This window comes from Juglans microcarpa x Juglans regia, chromosome 7S, assembly GCF_004785595.1.
Source record: "Juglans microcarpa x Juglans regia isolate MS1-56 chromosome 7S, Jm3101_v1.0, whole genome shotgun sequence".
Lineage (NCBI taxonomy): Eukaryota > Viridiplantae > Streptophyta > Magnoliopsida > Fagales > Juglandaceae > Juglans > Juglans microcarpa x Juglans regia.
This window is the reverse complement of record NC_054607.1, coordinates 9666540-9682503: the sequence shown is the minus strand read 5'-3', so window position 1 is coordinate 9682503 and position 15964 is coordinate 9666540. Positions and strand designations below refer to the sequence as shown.

General features: G+C 33.1%; 1 pseudogene; it reads right to left on the bottom strand.

Moving 5' to 3' along the window:
• Positions 1 to 14950: 14950 nt before the first annotated feature.
• Positions 14951 to 15587, bottom strand: LOC121240795 (annotated as a pseudogene).
• Between the last annotated feature and the right edge of the window lie 377 nt (positions 15588 to 15964).

The following is a 15964-nucleotide window of genomic DNA, read 5'->3' as shown; positions in this document are numbered from 1 at the left end:
CTTGATTTACTGGAATGTCGTCAGTAGCTTGTGGAACTTCAATGATTGGTTATTCAACACCAGTTTGTACTTGAGGGGTGCTGTAAACAATAACCAATCTATCACTTGAGGTGGAATGTTGAGATTCTGAATGATCATTCTTAGAAACTATGATCATGGTTTGATCGCTCCCACTGATCAAGTCATTTTCAAGAAATTTTGCATTTCTTGATTCCACAATCCTAATACTGTGAGATGGACAATAAAATCTGTAACCTTAGACCTTTCAGCATATCCAATGAAATACCCATTAATGGTCATTGGGTCTAGTTTCTTCTTTTGTGGATTATAAATTCTCACCTCAGACGAGCATCCCCAAACGCGCATATGTCGCAAACTCGGTTTCCATCATTTCCATAATTCAAATGGCGTTTTAGGAACAACCTTGGTTGTAACTCGATTTAATATATACACTGTCGTCTTAAGTGTTTCAGCCCACAAGGATTTAGGAAGATTGGAGCTGCTAAGCATACTCCGCACCATGTCCAATAATGTTCGGTTTCTTCTTTCTGCTACACCATTCTGGTCTGGTGAATCAGGCATGGTATATTGGGTAATAATACCATGCTCTTGAAGAAACTTTACACATGGCCCAGGTGCTTGTCCATCCTCTGTGTTGTATCTACCATAATATTCACCACCTCTATCTGATCTCACGATCTTAATTTGCTTACCGTATTGTTTCTCTACTTCAGCCTTAAAGATCTTAAAGGCATCTAATACTTCATTCTTATTATGAAGCATGTAGAGATACATATATCGTGAGTAATCATTTATAGAAGAGAAGAAGTATTTCTGACCATGTGAGTCCATGTCTGGACTACATATATTAGTATATATGATCTCTAATATGTTTGAACTCCTATTGACACCTTTCTTTGACTTGTTGGTTTGCTTTCCCTTTATGCAGTCCACACAAGTCTCAAAATCAGTAAAATTCAGAGTATTAAGTACCCCTTCATTTACTAATCTTTTAATTCTATCTACGGAGATATGACCTAATCTCCGGTGCCATAATTTAGAGGAATCCTAATTAATAACACATCTTTTAGTGCCAGTGTGAACATGCATTAAATCATAAGTGACATTTTTTTGTAAATTAATGCAGTAAAGACTATCAGACAAAGTACCATTGCCAACACAATCATATTTATAAAATAAACTGAATGATGAATTTGAAAAATTAAAGGAATATTTAAAAGGCACAAGTCTTGAAATTGAAATCAAGTTTCTAGAGAAATTTGGAACATAAAAGGTATTTTCCAACTTTAAAACAAAACCACTACTTAAAATTAAATAGCAAGCTCCTATAACTTCCACATACGAGCCCATCTTGTTTCTTGATAAGATGCTTTGCTCACTTCCCAATGGCTTCATTAAGTTTTGCAAACCCTGCAAGGAATTCGAAATGTGGATTGTTGATCTATAATCAATCCACCATGTGTTATTATTGATATTAATCATATTAGATTCATAACAAACAAGTGAGGTTGGATTACCTTTGTTTGCAAACCATTTCTGAAATTTAGTGCATTCCTTCTTCCTGTTTCCTTTCTTTTTACTGAAGAAACACCTGAAATCTTTCTTGATCTAGCTTGGAGAGGTATTTTGCTTTTCCCTTTCTGATTGGCTTGAGATTTGCCCTTTCCACGCATTGCTAACATTATACTTTCATCCTGTTCCATCATCAATCTCCATTCCTCTTGAACACACATGGTCATGAGTTCATTAATTGACCATTTATCCTTATGTGTGTTGTATGAGTTTTTGAAGGGTCCATATTGATGGGAAGGGTGTTCAGGATATAGTGCACTAGGAAGGATTCCGACATTTCAACTTCGAGTTTCTTCAATTGAGCCACATTGTCCTTTATTTGCATGATGTGCTCGCGCACACCTTTCACACTGGTGAGCATTGGGGATGAGAATTTCATGATTAGGGTACTTGCTAATGCCTTGTCTGAAGTGACAAATTGTTCATCAATGACTTTCAGCAAGTCTCGAAACTTTTCATGTTCATCGACAGAACCACGAATACCAGAAGAAATTATAGTCTTAATGAACATCATGCTGAGGCAATTAGATCGCTCCCATCGCTCATAAAGCGTGATGTTCGTTGAAGTGCTGGTATCAATGAGTGCTGGTGGTTCGTCTTTCCTAATAGCATAATCTATGACCATCCACTCTAAATGAAGAAGAATTTTCTCCTTCCAGACCTTATAGTTATCTCCCTTAAGTTCAGGGATATCATAACGAATATCAGAGAAATTTGCAAGTTGTACAACTGCATAAAATTATAGATTACATGCTTACGTTAAAACTGAGTTCTAAATAAAATTTCATGCTTTTGCAATGTAAATCATGCTTAAAAATTGAATCTAATGACATAAAAAATGCCTGTTGGCCATATTTTAATTCAAGTAGATTCAATTATTCTTTATGATAGAATTTTATCAAATTATTTACTTAATTCATAATTCTAAGGGTATATTATGATTATAATTTGATATATATTCTATCTTAGATTAAACTTTATGATAAAACTATCAAATTATTTACTAAATTCATAATTCTTGTGGGTAAGTTATGAATAACTTGATATTTTATTCTAATTAATAATAAAAATATAATAAAAATTCTTGTGGGATAAAATTTATTATATTAAGTATAATTAATTACAATTAATGTCTAATATTCTTTATGTGATCTTAATCAATCATAATATATAATTTTATTTAATTAAAGATGTTGTGGCTATTCTCTAATTAATTAAAATTATATGGATCACTAAACATTAAATCGCATAAGACTAGCTTAATATTATGAATTACATAATTTTAACTAATACTAACATATTATTATGCACAAAATATTCTCATAATATAAGCATAAATATTGCATAATCAAACTATAATATTATGTATAACATTTGATTTCATGCATTTAACTATATACTCATCCAAAAATTGCATGTATTAATATAGAGTAAAAATAATCAATTCATGCAAACTAAATACGAGCATAATAAATAAATTTACACAACAATTATCCAAATTGCATATAATTAAATCAAATAAAAATTATAAACACAACTATACAGCATAACAATTATAAGCACAAAGGGCGTGGGCCCAAAAACCCACTTTCCAGACCATCTATAAAAGTGGAAACTAATTTTTTTTTGAATTTTTTTTTAAAAACTGACCCATATAAACGACATGTCGTTTTTTCCAAAATTGAAAACGACATGTCGTTTTCCTCATTGTTTTAAAAAAAAAAGCCATATAAATGACATGTCTTTTTTTTTTTTTAAACTCATAAACGACGTGTCATTTTTTCTCTATACTGAATGAATGCTGGCCCAACTAAACGATATGTCGTTTTCAACAAAATTGAAAACTACATGTCGTTTAGCTCTATACTGAATAAAAGGCTCACAACTAAAGGACATGTCGTTTTCACCAAAACTGAAAACGACGTGTTGTTTATCTCAGTACTGAATGAAATACCTCCCAACTAAAAGACATGTAGTTTTCAACAAAATTGAAAACTACATGTAATTTTGGTTGTCTTCAACCTCCAGACAGTGTTGTAGATCACGGTTTCTGTGACGATTTTGACATCAAAAAACATGTTTTTAATCACATAAAGTTTAGAAAAACTATTTCCACATGATTTTTAATCTTCTTTCGAATAAAAAAATCCAGAAATCAAAGCTGAAATTTTTTTCAAAACTTTCAGCCTAAAAACAGAGATGAACAGAGCAATTCTATAAACACCAAGGTAGAGATAAAACCTGTTTCTGATACCAAATGTAAGCAAAATGACAATTCTATAATACATAATAAACACTTTAAAATAGAATCGACAAGTTTATTGACAAAGAAACAGTATCTCCAGCCATTGATGTTCCTCATAATTTTGATGCGCTCTCTCACTGATGTTTGGTACTTCCAAACTCTACTCACTCTATTTAGATAGTGTAAGATTAAAGGAGATTGAGTGAATGAGTCTGGAGACCAAACGTAGAATTTATAGTTGAACCTTCCATCAAGTTTTGGTGGCTACGTGTCCCACGTGTTTAGTTTATTATGGGGCAGTTCTAACGTTCTACGAACGTGATGAATACTCAGAGTAGACTACTTCAAGAGCTCCTAAAATTAAGGGAAGCTGGAGACTCGTTCTCACGAACGGCCTCCATGAGAAACAACCCAAAGTTGATGTAAATGAAACCACATCTAAACCAAAACTAACCTGCATAGTTCTGAGGATATATATATATATATATATATATATATATATATATATATTTTGTTTAACTTCACGTGTAACATCAATGTAGTGTCACTGAAGAATTGGTCCAATACCACTACGAGTAAGCAAGCATTTATTGGGTAAACCATGTATATAGGTATTTAAGGGAATGGTCAAGAGGTAACCACAAATGCCGGTGGTTTCAACGTGAACAAGACAGTGGTAAGCTGTATGAAAATACACAACCATTATGAGTACTATTTTAAATGAAACTCACGTGTCTATGGTTCAAAGCATTTCTAACTCCGATTTCTCTAGAACCATTACATATAAAGCATTTGGGCGATCTGGAGTGTAGAACGTTCCTTTAAATCTATGAGGATCTCTGTCTAAAGCATATATGAGATCTTTCCATCTATCGACAAGATCACACGATGTATAGTTAAGAGGGTCAACAATCCAATCAAGGAATCATTTTCTCAAGTATCTCAACCAACAAATATTATTATTTAAGTACAAAGCTAGATCATAATCTGATACCAAACTCAATAATTAAGAAACTTTTATTGCATAGATTGCTTAAATTCTCAATTGTCATTGCAACATGAAGCTTGATATGATGATTAAAAGAGGATATATACAACATGAAATCCAAATCAAGTCTTAGAAAACCTTAAATTATACATGATCTGATAAATTGTTAAGACAGTTATGTGAAATCACCACTTGAGGTTGATTTTATTATTTATTTTATATATTAACAAGTTATAGGTATAAATATCAGTACAAACATTTACAACATCAAAACTATGCACAAATCCACAGTTCTACAACATAATTCCATATATCGAATGCAACATTTTTTCAAAGTAGACACATCTAATATGTATCTTAGTTACACAAATCAAACAACCATCTGAAAGGAATTGAAATTAACACAATTCAAACAATAATTGAAAAAATTCCAAAATTTAGAAACCCTAAAAATCGAATTTGATGGAAATATAACAATGCATCAACAAATCAAAGTAGGAATCCAACTTAAGGCGTTGGAAAGGCTGAGAAGAAATATGCTACAATGGGGCTGGGCTTGCGACGGCTTAACAACAATGGGGAAGATGGCTGACGGGTGGAGATAATGATACAGTGAGAGAGAGATCAGGAAAGGAAAGAGCGCGGGAGAGCGGAGAAGGGGGGTCAATTTTGGACCCCCTAGTAGAAAATGACATCGTTCCACTTGAAATGGAACGACGTCATTTCACGTTGAGGTTGAAATTTAATTAGATGTAAAACAACGCCGTTTTTCATCTGATTTTTTTTTTAAAAGTCAGAGTTCAGAAATGGGCTCCGACTCCGTACATGAATTTCAAAGTAATTCCGACTCCAAATTCTGTTGGAGTTGAAGCTGGAGCTAGCGTCGGCCGGAGTCGAAGCCGATGGAGGATTTGCCCACCCCTAGCTCCATGTCCTCTGAAGACCAGTTTGCTAATATTTTTACGAAATCTCATCCACCTGGTAGACTTTGTGATTTTTTTCCCAAACACAAGTTGGTTCTACCATCTAGAATTTGGGGGACGTTGATGTATATACTACTTTGATTAGAATACAACCTTGATTAGGAGATCTTATATTTATATGCTTTCTTATTTCACTTAAATGTCTTTTCCTATAAATAGGCACTCGTACTTTATATAACATTCATTCATTCAATTATAAAAGTTTATTTTTATTTATTTTCCACAAGAGGAACATCTTTCTCTCTTCGCCCCTTCTCCATGTTTTTCCCTCAAATATCATTTTACTCTATCACCATCATCTTAGTTGTTCCTTTTTGTCTTTCTGTTTGATTTTTTGTTTCTTTTTCTTATTCTATGACATTTTATGTTTCTTTTTCTTCATCTTGGTTTTCGTTCTTGGCCGTAAGATGGTCTCATTTATTTAATCTCAACATTCAAATACTACAAATATTAATACTTTTCAATTTCAAATTTTTAATTTTTTGATCTAATCATTACAACTTTTTCAAACTTCTAAACAAAATATAAAAACCAATTCAACTTTTTTCAAAAATTAAAATGAAAAATAATATTATAAAATTATTTTAATTTTATAATATTTTTATTCAACTTTTTCTCTCTCATTTCTGAAAATCCTATAAACATCTTAACTCAAATCATTTTACTATTATTCGTAATTTATTTTACTATTATTCATAAATTTTTTATCTCATCTTTTGATTTATTTTTAACATCTATGTTTATAGTTATAACATTATCTCTCTCGTTTTTAGTGTAATTACATTTTGTATAGTTTATTACTAGAAAATGTGTATAATATAGACTGGGAAAATTATTTTACTTTATTTTAAGGACAGAGACTCGTGGTGTGTATTTTGTGGGCAACGCATTAATGATTTCCTTTATATCATGTACTGATCCATGGTGTATGCTACAATATTGTTCTATAAAGCCGAAAAATGACATCTTTGCCTCAACCATATCATTTTTTTTTTAAAAATGTATTATTGTGAAGAATTAAATAATTTGAATTATTTATGAAGCTGATTTGTAAGCTACACTTTGACTTAAAGTACTGTATACACTATAAAAAAATTGTTTATTTATAATTATTTATTTTCTTCGAAAATAATTATTTCTTGTAAAATGAGTTTGTTTTTGTCATAAATAATCATTTTCGTCGCAAATAATCAATCACAAATGCTCATTATATAAGATGTGATAATTTAAGGTTACTACCGATATGTTTGATGAAGAGATACTGAAAGTTTGAATGTACATTAGATCGTTAAAGAGAATAATTAGCATGACTTGACGTGGTATATCAAGTTTTTTCTTTAAAATATTATATCAATTTTCATTAGTTTATAAAACAATTTTTGATAATTGTCTTCATCGACCAAACATTTCTTTGCATGTAATATATTGTATTTTTTAATTTTTAGTACAGTTGAATATTCAACGTAATACATTTGTCCAGATGCTATCATAAGTTGAAAGCAACACGATATCATACCCAAAACGCTCGTGATCAAGTGAAAGGAATTAAGTTAATGAAAGTCTAACCTCTTATCCATTGCCACATGTGTTTAAGATTAAATGTGTAAATCTTACCCACCAGCTAGCTATCTAGCTAAAGATGTGGACTCTATGCATGTCACCGATTTTCTCTTTATTCTAGGCGTAGTTTATTTTCAGAAAACATCTCACCTCATCATTATAATTTTTTTCAAATCTCTACATAAAATAAAATAAATAATTCAACTTTTTCAAATTTCAAAATAAAAATAATATTAAAAAATATATTATAACAATATCTTATTCAACTTTTTAATTTTAATCTCAACTCATATCATCTCATCTCTAAAAATAAACGAGCCTAAATGCTATAGAATTTAGAAATATTACTACTTCTAATCACCCCCTTTCCCCACAGCGTAACAAGTTTCAATGAATTAGCCGTTACTAACATGGACGGTACAACATTCACCGATAAAGGGTGGCATAATCGAATGACGTACTGATCGATAGTGTTAATTTTTTTTTCCTTTTAAATCATAATTTGTGTTAGTATTTAAAAAAAAAAATACTAAAAAATATATACAAACTATAACAAAAAAGATTTTTTGGGACGATTTTATTTTAAAATGAAATAAAAATCGTCTCAAAAAGTGAGATTTAGAGACGAATTTCATATTTCGTGCCAAAAAGTGACAGAAGATGTATACCGTTCGAACGGTATAGTTAGGGACGAAATATTTTGTCCTTTATAATAAAACCGTTCGAATGTAATGCTTTAACGTTCAAACGATTAAATTTAATCGTTTGCATGTACATTTTGGGGTGTTAAGTAAAATTATTATAGTAAAAAATTACTTTACCGTTCGAACGTACAAATTTCACCGTTCGAATGATGAATCAGCACTGTTCAAACATAATTTGTAGGGTTTGAACGGTGATCATATGTTTTTTTAGAGAATTATATTTATATTAACTAGTAATTATAAGAAATTTATCAATTAAATAATAGGAATAATATAAATCAATAATTAGTTCAGAAAATATAAAATAATATTAATTTATAATTAAATACTGAATTTACAAAACACTAAATATTTTCCATGTTAAAAACAAAAAAAAAATAAAAAATAAAAAATAGAAAGTACTAAGACCTCAACTCTTTGCACATTTCCTTGACTGCATCTAAGCGTTCCTCTATCTGTGTCAGTCGAGTACTGATGGTGACCTGAGTCGCAGGCATGGCATCAAGCTCCGTACGTAACTTAGAGATGCTACGTAACTTAGAGATGCTAGCAGTAATCTCTGTAACTCAAACATAGCAGAACGGACCTCCAAACACACTGCATTGATTATCACTGATGTCTGTCTGCTGATTGCTACACACAGTGACGCACGATCTCGGCCATGTCCTCACAAGTAGTGTTGTGTACTAATGCCTCGTCCTGTGTGGATATCTCAGCGGCCGCTCCATGATCTCCCGACTATGCATATCTTTAAGGATCAACCGGGTCTGGAACATGACCATGAAGACGCAATCTCGAGTGTCCTGTGCTGTGTGAGAGGGAGGTGCTGTTGATCGGTCTCATCGGCTCCCGTTTACGCTAGGCAACATTAGGCACGACACTGGCAAATAGCAGAAATCGGGTGATCAGAATCCCGAATGGCAGTATATCCGTCGAAATGTATCGAGACTTTGATTGAATCCTATCGAATATATACTCCACCAGGTTGATAAGAATGCCACGAGCAACCCGTATCATAAATTTCGTCCGATCAATGCCAACATTTATCTTGTGCTATCGAGGGTCAATATTGTTGGCGATTATCAAATTTAGGATCTTGAAAAAAGAAGATAGATTTGCCTGCTTGATGCTCTTCGTCCCATCATATGGGAGAGCATCTGGACCAACAACCAAATCCCTCACCTCATGATCAGCAAGGGCATCACCTCATCTGTATAAACTGGTGCCTCCTCCTCAGCTATCTTTGCCTTAGCTGAAGGATCAGACTTTCTAGGCACCACGTTCGGATATGTATCTAGCAGACTAGGAATACTGAGATGCTCAACGAGTCCGTCTCGTGAAAATACAACTGGAACTCTTCAGACAGAGATCCTATATGCCCCTCCGTCATCTGGGCTGGTACCACCGAGCTCTCTATAGAACTCGGTAACAATGTCAATATAGGAGACGGTCTCCCATGATTCCTCTTGCTCATCTAAGATAGGTCTCCAACCACGATCACTGAAGACTGACGACAGGGAATGACCCTCCTAGACAAGACTCTGGAAGTCAAAAAGCTTCACCTGTTGCTCTAGTGAAACAGTCCTCTCCCTGCTTGGACGGATACTAGTTTTAGCTAGATTGCGTTGTTTATGTCTCACCCTAGAAGAAGACATTATAATCAATCTGAAATTTACAATTAAAGAGCTTATCAATACAACATTAATGATAAAAATATAATAAATAACTAATCACTAAATTACATATGAATAACAATTTAATAAAGTGAGACATTGTGAACAACAGAATTTTATAAAAATAATATCACAATATTTAGTATTAATTAGATTAATATTAATAGAAATTAAATATTTAACAAAATATGATAAATTTCTATATTAATTTAATTATAATATAATATATATCCTCGTTAAGATTTAATAGAATTACAATATGAAATAAAAATAATGATTCACTAATATTACTAAATTTAATCATATCGTCTAAACGCTTAAAATAATGTTTGAATAGTATGCAAACCTATTTGGCTCGTATAGTTTGAACGTATAAAATAACAATCGAACGGGGTACCGTTCAAATGTCTAAAACAACATTTGAATAGTTAATTAATAAACCTGTTTGGTATGTACCATTCGAATGCCCTACCCAACGTTTGAACGATATGCGAATGGAACTCAACGACAATGTTGAGTTGACTCAGCTATTGAAATCCATGGAATCCTTCAATTCCATGAATTTTTCAACAAAGTAATATAAAGAGACTTAAATAAACTTTTCTACAATGGATTTAAGCAAATTTATGATGAGTATTGATGGATAAATTGTTTTATCCTAATTTAAACAAATAATCCATCAAAAACCTAAATTTAAGTCATTGTTGCCATGAACAGTACCCAGTCGAAGCCTTTTCCTCTGAGTTCATGATTAATGACGTTTTACGTTGTTGAAGACGGCTGAAATCTGGAATGAATCCATTCTAATGGTTTAGGCTTACCCTTTGAACATGTATGTTATGTTCAAACATAGTTTAACACCGTTCGAACAGAAACTTATATATCAATGTATTTACAATTAGAAATTAGAATATATAAGGATAGTTGTCCATAATGATTATTCAAAAATAGTTTAGAAATGCTTAAACTAAATAAAAATACAAATACTTAATACTAAAATTTTAAATTAAAATAAAAATAGTTAAGATTTAATAATACTTAAATATTTAATTCTAAATTAATAAAATAAAGTATTTTAATTAAAATACTACTAAATCTTTAAATTAAAATACAAATAGTTAAGATTTAATAATACTTAAATAGTTAGTTCTAAATTAATAAAATGAAGTATTTAAATTAAAATACTACTAAATCTTTAAATTAAAATACAAATAATTAAGATTTAATAATACTTAAATAGTTAATTCTAAATTAGTAAAATGAAGTATTTTAATTAAAATACTACTAAATTTTTAAATAATACTTAATAATTATGTTTTTGTTGTATTGTTATATAAATAATATGTTGTTATTGTTTGATATATGTCAGCATATCTTGCATTGTTTGTTTATCAAAATAAATCTTAGACCCGTTCGAGAGTTATCAATCTGGATGAATGCTTGATTGATAATTCTTGAATTGTTCTGATATGAACCCGCAGGAATAGAATTCCTTGAACCCGCAATCAATTTGAAAATTCACCCAAGAAAACCAAAATCAAGTCAATGGATAGAGAATCTAGACTCGATGAGAACTCGTTTCAAGAACCTAGATTATATTAAAATCTAGACTCGTTGAAAAATATGTCTCAAGAACCCAGATTATAAGAGGGAACGCCAAAGGTTGTGATTTACTTGTGATAAGTTTAAAAGTTCAATCAAGAATAAGAGGAGTAAACTCAACTCACAAATAAAATTCAGTATTGTCTAAAAGTTCAAATGAGGCTACAAAGAGTATTTAAAACAAACCTAATTAAAACCCTAACTAAAATAAAGTCTCTTTTATCCAAAATGCCCATAGATGAACAGTGCCGCAACTACAAGCTCCTTTTACCTAAAAAGTAACTTTCCAAATAAGCCCTTAGCCAAAGTGCAAGGCCTTCCCAAAAATCCTAATTCATAAGAAATGAGACATATGTGAGTCAAGCATCCTCAAGCTCACTTATTATAAACTAATAAAATAAATCCTTTAACTAATTTGGAAGCCTTCAATAATAATAGGCTCTATCTCTAAGTCCTATCTTCCATAGCTTGAATCAAGTAGATCAAAACTGGCTCTCATTCTTTCAAGTCCATCTTGAATGTTGGGCTCTTGCTAGCTTCATTCCAAATGGATTGCACCAATCCTTGCATTACTTCCTTGATCTTCTTGGCTCTTGATCTTGTAATCTGACCATCTAGAACTTGCAAAGGATCTTTAAGAGTAGGCCTACCTTGGTTCCCATCATTCCCTCTCTCTTCAAAAGGATTCGACTACGAATCTTCACCTACATCAAAAGGAGAAAGATCAGAAACATTGAAGGTAGTAGAAACATTAAACTCACCTGAAAGGTCCACTATATATGCATTGTTATTAATTTTTTAAAGAATTTGGAAATGTCCATCTCCTCGAGGATGCAACTTTGTCCTTCTATGAGCTGTGAATCTTTCTTTGCACATGTGAACCCAAACCCAATCTCTTGGTTCAAAGATGACATGACTTCACCTTTTATTGGTTTGGAAAGCTACCATTTCATTCTTTTGGGTAATTTGAAACCGTATCCTCTCATGAAGTGACTTCATCAACTCCGTCTTCTTTTATCCATCCAAGCTACTCCTATCATTAACAGGTAAAGACATCAAATCTAAAGGAGTAAGCGGATTAAAACCATAAACAATTTCAAAAGGAGAATATGAAGTAGTAGTATGCATGGTCCTATTATATGCAAACTTTATAAATGCAAAAAATCCTCCCAAGTCTTTAAATTCTTATGAATAACAGTGCATAAAAGCTGAGTTAAAATCCTATTAACTACTTCAGTCTGACCATCAATTTGCGGATGACAAGTAGTGGAAAATAAGAGCTTAGTACCTAATTTTTCCCACAACATCTTCCAAAAATAGCTAAGAAATTTAACATCCCTATAAGAAACAATACTCCTGGGCACACCATGGAGTCGCACCATCCCCCTAAAAAATAAATCAGCTATGTTTGTGGCATCATCTATTTTATGGCATGAAATGAAATGTGTCATCTTACTAAATCTATCCACATTAATTTCAAAAAGAGAATTTCTACCCCGTTTTGTCCTAGGTAGTCCCAAAACGAAGTCCATAGATATGTCTACCCATGACTCACTAGGAACGGGTAAGGGTGTATACAAACCATGTGGTATAACCTTAGATTTGGCCTTTCTACATGTAATGCATCTGCCACAAATGCGATTGACATCTCTCTTCATCTTAGGCCAAAAGAAATGTTCATATAAAATGTCTAAAGTTTTCTTGATACCAAAATGTTCCATTAATCCCCCACCATGTGCCTCACGTACCAATAACTCACGCATAGAACAACTTGGCACACAAAGTTTTCTTTCTTTAAATAAATAACCATCATGCTTGTAAAACTTACCAAATGCTACCTTATCACATGCCATGTATACATAAGAAAAGTCAACGTCATCGGCATACATGTCTTTCACATATTCAAATCTAAGCATTTTAGCACTCATAGATGTAAGAAGTACATACTTCCGGGATAGAGCATCGCAACAATGTTCTCCTTACCTTACTTGTAACGAATGACATATGGAAATGTCTCAATATATTCTATCCATCTAGCATGCCTTTTATTCAACTTACCTTGACCCTTGAGATGCTTCAACGATTCATGATCGGTGTGGATCACAAATTCCCTAAACCACAGGTAGTGCTGCCAAGTCTCTAATGCACGAACAAGAGCAAAAAACTCTTAGTCATAAGTAAGGTATTTCAGGGATGCCCCACTTAGCTTTACACTGAAGAAGGCTATGGGCCACCTATCCTGCATCGAAACGACTCCAATCCCTATTTCTGAGGCATCACATTCAATCTTAGAAGTTTTGTTAAAATCAGGTAATGCTAACACAGGTACATAGCATAACCTTTCTTTAATAGTGGCAAAAGCATTATCTTGATCAGCCCCTCAATGAAACCCAACATTCTTTTTAATTACCTCAGTGAGTGGTGCAGCAATGGTGTTAAAGTCTTTAACAAAACGCCGATAAAAGCTAGCTAAGCCATGAAAGCTTCTTACTTCAGTGATACTTTTGGTGTTGTCCATTTCTTGATGGTCTTGACTTTCTCTTCATTCACCTCAATACCTTTTGTACTAACAACATAACGAAGAAAAATAATTTTTTCCATGCAAAAGGTACATTTCTTGAAATTAGCATTCAACTTTTCACATCTCAATACATTAAACACATATCTCAAATGCTCAATATATTCATTTAAGTCCTTGATGAAACTAATCAGTCACATCTCAATATGTTTGTAGCGTTCGAACATTACTTTTCTCCCGTTCGAACGCTTATAGCATTCTATCTGTCCCTTTAACGTTCGAACGTAAAGTTATATTTATACCGTTTGAACGGGTATACATTGTATTTTTGTTCAAACGTATTTTGCAATCGTTTAAACAAATTAATCGAGTTCGAACGTAAAATTGTAACTATTCAAATGATATTTTGGGACAAATTTCAATCATGACAAAAAAAAATCTCTCATTCGAACGACTTCCTTCAAATTCGTTCCAAAAGATATATTTTGAGACAAAATAGTGATTTTCATCCCAAAATATCTTTTGGGATAATGTTGTTAAATCGAGCTCAGGAAGAATTTTTTTCATCCCAAAATATATTTTGAGACGAAATAATTATAATTTGAAATGAAAAATTTTGTTCCTAAAGAGCGTTTCTGTTTTAGTGACATGACATGTTTTAAAGAAAATAAAAATCGATCGGTACACTTTCTCGATAGGGATTAACAGTGACAGTATCATTTTCCTACTTACATAGGCCCGGGTAGAAATAGCTAGATCTTCTCCATGTGTACGCGGTTAGATCCGACAATGACCATGTAATTATTAGTAGACAATTTTTTTTTTTTTTTTTTTTTTTTTTTTAACAAGACTTCTTCATTAAAACAAGAGCATTACAAATTTTTATCAATCCAAATAATTTGTGAAATAACATCCGGGAAAGACTCCCACCAAACACTAAGATCATTCAAATACCAAGCATAGTTTGCAAGTCTCTGTGCTTCGTCATTCTACAAGCGCCCAATATGCTTATAATTAGTAGACAATTAGTGACATGTTCATATATATGGTCCTCATCAAGTCATAGCCAGTTTAGTTCTAATCACTATGCCATAGACCAAGTAATATCCACTCCACCCACGTGATCTTTATTCAGTCCCAAAGCATTCCACACACCATCCGACCCATCTACAATATTATTCTTGCATGGTGGCTGACCTGCATGCTCTTCGTCACACCCTTTATCGGAGTCACACTCGTCTACCGCCTTGGCTTTCACACTCCTCCCATTACTAGCCATAATTCTGATCATACTCCCGCAGCGACCACCCAGTTGATAATGCCACGATCAGCTCTGAGTTGTGGTGGAAACTTTCGTTGCACTCGGATTGGGCTCCATGCACCATCCCCACCTTAACTGAAATTGTTGTTTGTGAGAATGGCTGGCGTGGAGGACGTCATGGGTGGCGAGCATCTATACTGAGTGTAGGATCTCCCTTGACAATTCAAGGTGCCCGTGGGTTAGCAGTTGTTTCCACTTGGTACAGAGTTTCCGCATATGTGGGTGCCGAGATCAGGATCATCATCGCACTTGCCGTTGATGCAAATTGAGTTTACCGTCGCAATCGTTGAGAGTATTACATGGGCCAGTGCAAGAGGAATATAGCTCGTGCAGGGAAAGGGAGGGAGATGATAATGATGAATATGGAAAGTGGAAGCAAGAGTGACACAAGGTTTACCATGATTTGAGAGAACATGATGTGATATCGCTGCAGGAAGATTCAGAATTTCTGTAATGAAGAGGGTTGGCGCGTGATACATCAAAATTACATGTACTTGTAAAGGTGGCATGCATGCTTCCATCTTTGTTCCTTTTCCAACATTATTGTGAATTTACCTGTGGACCCTCTGTAACATTTCGCTTTATGAGTTATAGATAAAGAGCATATAGTCATATTCGAAACGCGGATTGTTGTGTTGGGCTGTAATCGAGCCGAGTCGAGTCGAGCCGGTCTTTGGCTTGCCGAGCTCAGTTCGACTCAAAATATTTGAGCTCGAGCTTGAGATTTTTTTTTTTTTATTTTTCGTTCGAGCTCGGCTCGATAAGCTAAACGCTCAA